The following is a 4,545-nucleotide window of genomic DNA, read 5'->3' as shown; positions in this document are numbered from 1 at the left end:
CCCGCCTCAAGCTTTAAGGGGGCATATTACAGATTCCTTAAGCCTTTGCATTTAGCTTTAAAAATGCTACATACAATATTTCCATCCTTTATATAAAGGAGTAGGCTTTTTTGCTGTAATGAAGGATCTCACTAATCACTGAACCAATATGTTTCTCCTTTACTGTAAAGCTTCATATAGGTCCAGTGAAAGTTTAAACTATTTTGTGGGAGGGTACCTCCACAATCATACAAAAAATAACTCCCCATGCAACCATAAAATAAAATAAAAAATATTTTTTTTTTTTTTTAAATCTTAAAATTTAAAGGGGGGTCGACTTCTCCCTCTCCCCCTCTCACCTTAGGTGCCCTAGAGTCTTAGAGTAACCGCTAGTGGATTTAAAAATCAGTTAGATGGCTTTGTGAAATGAATGATAGGTTTCGTGATTTTTCATAAAATAAGAGAAAAAAAATTATTACAAATTTTTTAAGACTTAACTTATAATCATTTTATAGTTGTAAATTTTCATGTTAATCCAAAGTTGTAGAGTAGATTTATCACTAAAAATGACTATATAAATTCAAAATACAACCATTTCCCCTATATTTAAATTGAATTAAAAATATAAGGGGGGGGGGGGGCTCACCTAATTTATGTAAGGGGACCTAACCCTACGAATGTATACATGTGGCATGGTGTTCTAACCACGTGGGGTTACCTAGTACCAAATAAATGGAATAATAAATGGGTTTATTAGTTATTCAAATCTTAATCTACAGACAAAAAAAATGGAAAGCAGAGCAGAAGTAGCCGAGTAGCCGCTAGTTTTTAAAAAATCACTAAATATAAAACATTCTAGATCATTGCGTTAGAAATTAATTGCTGACAAGAAAGTTTTTTAATCATAAAAATTAATGCGAAAAAAGTCTTAAAATTTCACCATTCAATAAAAGATAAAGAAATCCTAAACTATTGACGTCATAAACTACTATAAATAAAATGATATTTTCTTATCAGTAATTAGTATAAAGTTAAAGTTAACATCATAACATAAGTCATCAAAATAAAATAATTATTAGAATGCCAGAATATATACACCCTAGTTACAGTAAGAATGCATATGTGCATCCCACAGTTGCCGCGGGTTTTGATCATCCCTCAAAAGCTTATGGAACAAAGGTATTGATAATTTACTACTATACTTTTTTTTAAAGCGAAGCTTTTCTATAATTAGGGCCGGTCCGTCCGTACGTCCGTCCGTAACGGATAGCTTTTTTCGCTAATTTAGGCATGTTAGAATTATCCTGTCTATTTCAAATTTTGCATGGAGATTCCTGTAGTAGTTAGGTACGATTTAGAAAGCGTAGCAACTCTTTAATCATTACCAAAATGTCCGTACGTCCATTTTAAACATGTTAATTTTTTTTCTTTTTTAACAACAAATTTTTATGAGATTTAATCATCCGATTGATCTGATTTTTGGTATATTGATTCCTGGAACAACAAAGTATAATGTTATAAGCGAAGCAACTCTATAATCAAGTCCTAAAAACGTAAGTATGTCCATAAACATTATCCTGTATCAAGAAGTATTTCATCAAATTTGTTTACAATTTTGCTTCGACTCTTATATATTTTTATTCTGATTATTCAGTTCTGACACTATATAAGTGTTAATGTCTGTTTGTCCTACCGTTTCAGTGCTTTGCTTTTATGGATGTTACGCGCAGTTACTCTATAACTTACGAGCGTTATTGCAATATCTAGATTGGTTATTTTTGCCTCGTGTTGTTGACAGCTTTCCGCGGATATTAAAATGATAAAGTATAAGATTAATAATGATAAGCCCCTCGTGACTAACAAAAATGGTATTAATTTTATCAATTTTATTTTGATATTCGTGGAAATTTGTCTCTACGTTATATGGCTAAAAACTGGTTCTAATCAAACGAATATTAATCGGTTTCGAAGCCATACTGTAGTATTTATTCAAAAGGATATCCTAAAATTAAAATATCACAATGAAAAGTACAAATAATTTAAAAAATCATGGTAAAAAACCGAAGTAGTGGGTTTTATAGTATTTTCACAGTATCTTTTGCCCATACGGGGCCAATTTCCTAACCCTGCGGGGAAATCATTAACCTAAAATAACTTGAAATAACCAATCAAAAGCTAATGTGAAAAATTGCCGAATCCCGCTTCTTCGTTTTCTTTCCATGATTTGTTCTTGTTTTAGAAACAGCATCCGAGCATCAGGGATCAGCCGGATCATCCGACAGTGTTGAGACCTCTATTTTCCACCACCCTGGACCCCCGCCATCCTACTGGCAAATCTGAACATATGAACCATCCAACCATCAATGGAGAATTATAAACCAGAGAGAGAGAGGGGATAATGAACTGTCCCCAAAGTTTTATAATAACATTTAACATTGACTTAACAACGTTGAAGAATTTTGATAATTTTGATTGGTTAATTAATTAATACATTTCAACCACTTATCTTAATCTACAGAAGGGGTATTTTTGTGTATCATTATTGGGGATGTACATCAATTTATCAACCATTGTCTTATCCCTTATTATAAACTGAGCTCTAGTAATGGATAAAAAATACTTGGATGTTGTGAGAGATTCTTACATACCCTGATAAACTATTTCTTCCAGCTGGCTAAACTATCTCCACCATCAACTCACTATACTAATAACTTTGTACCAATTCTTAACTTGACAAGATGGAGGAACGCATCTGCAGACTATATAAGCAACCTTAATTCCCATGTCTAAATATCCGTGTATTTTTAAAGCCATTGTTCTAGTGGCAAAACAAAAAATACTTTAGAATTGTTTTTCTCGTATTCATTCGAATCCGGTGGATAGGAACCGGTTCTCATCCATACGAAAAAACTATGTCTAGCACCGTATTATATCCAGCTTTCTACGAATATAAAAATGTACAATCATTAGATTAAAACCAATTTTTTTAGCCGGTGCCTTCGGCACCTCGGGGCTAAAAAACTAGTTTTAATCTTATGAATGTATATTCTTTATTTGCGGAAAGCCGTTTAAAATACGATGCGAGAAATAACTATTATTAGCGCATCATATGTGTGTATGTACGCAGGGAGTAAGGGAGGGGACAATGGGCAGTTAATTCAATTTTATAGTTATGACCCTTTAAGGTTGAAAACCCAGATATTTCCAGATAAAACAAGTATTTGCAATATAGCAACCTTTAGTGGAAATTTTTGACTTTTTGAATTGTTTTTAATTCGAAATGCACCATCCTTCAACTGATGCTTTACTACAAGCCTTTGATTCTAGAGATCAAAACCCTTGTTTACAATTCATTTCCATAATTGTTATTATTTAAACTTCGGAAAATTAAGGAAACATACCATTTTACTTTTACAACATCTTTTACCCAAATTTTTTTTTGTATTTATTAAAAAGCTTAGACATGAAAAAGCCTTTAAATAATTATATTACAAAACTTACTAAAACAATTACCTTCCTACAGAACTTTTAACTCAAGTTATTTCATTTAACGAAATAAAAATGAGATACCTTGCGTCAAAATTTCATACTACATAAATAAAATAGTTGAGAACATAAGTACATCTTAATTTTAAAGATCTTAAGCTTTAAGTAGCATATCTTAGGATAACTGGTAGCTGCGCTCCTAGCATCCAGGACAGAAAAATAAAATAACACCATCTTGAGATTTTAATGATAAACAAACCTTGAACAACTCAGGACTTCGTGAATTTTCCCTAAAATTTTGAAATTAATCGGATCATTAATTACAGAAATATTAAGCTAAAGACAAAAAACTTTTGCCTTTACATTAAATCAATAAGAAACATCTAACATGTCTAAAGTAACGAAAAGAGCTAACCGTTACGGACGTACAAATGTGCGGGACCTAATTATAGGAAGGCTTTGCTCATAATAACTAATAATCTTAATATAATTTCTTTCTACAACGCACTAATCGGAATGAATTAACATTAAACAAGAATTAGATATAAAAAATGTAATGATTCAATTTACAAAATAATTTTCAAAATCAAAATATTCTGTCTGCTTGTTATTGTTTATCTTTTTGTTGACGCGCTAGTTTGCCGCGAGATTATGCATGATCTTGCGTGACGTCATTCATAATTGGTCCCCAAGATTGGTTAAAAACTGCTAAATTCTTGCATGTTCCCTTTAAGCCAGTCCCCAAAGTCTGAGACTCCTAAAAATTGAATATTCGATCCATTGTCCCCTCCCTTACTCCCTGGTATGTACGTATGTATAGAGCTCTATCTTATAATCATTGCATTGCCAAGAATACAGTCTCTAGTATAAAATTTTAAAGACATATCTAAGGAACAAAAGTATTGCTTAATTAAATCCACTTACCATTGCAATTGACAGTTTTTTCACAAATATTGCCTCAAAAATTTGTTTTCCATAGTACCTATATGATTTTGAATTTTTTTTACTTAATTTAGTTTTTAATGTACCTTAACATGCTATAACATTGTAATTTAACTCTATTATTATATTAACAAATCA

The 4,545-nt window shown here is 31.6% G+C and overlaps 1 long non-coding RNA gene across 1 annotated transcript; it reads left to right on the top strand.

Annotated features, from left to right (window-relative positions):
* Positions 1-1,003: 1,003 nt before the first annotated feature.
* LOC145319631 (uncharacterized) lies at positions 1,004-2,484 on the top strand. The gene is made up of 2 exons (XR_013879972.1): positions 1,004-1,158; positions 2,219-2,484. It is a non-coding gene; the product is annotated as an uncharacterized LOC145319631 (long non-coding RNA).
* The last annotated feature ends 2,061 nt before the right edge of the window (positions 2,485-4,545 follow it).

This window comes from Acartia tonsa, chromosome 5 (assembly GCF_053477335.1).
Source record: "Acartia tonsa isolate MP-2025a chromosome 5, ASM5347733v1, whole genome shotgun sequence".
Lineage (NCBI taxonomy): Eukaryota > Metazoa > Arthropoda > Copepoda > Calanoida > Acartiidae > Acartia > Acartia tonsa.
Note: the sequence above shows the minus strand (reverse complement) of the source record. Positions and strands in the feature narration are given on the sequence as shown.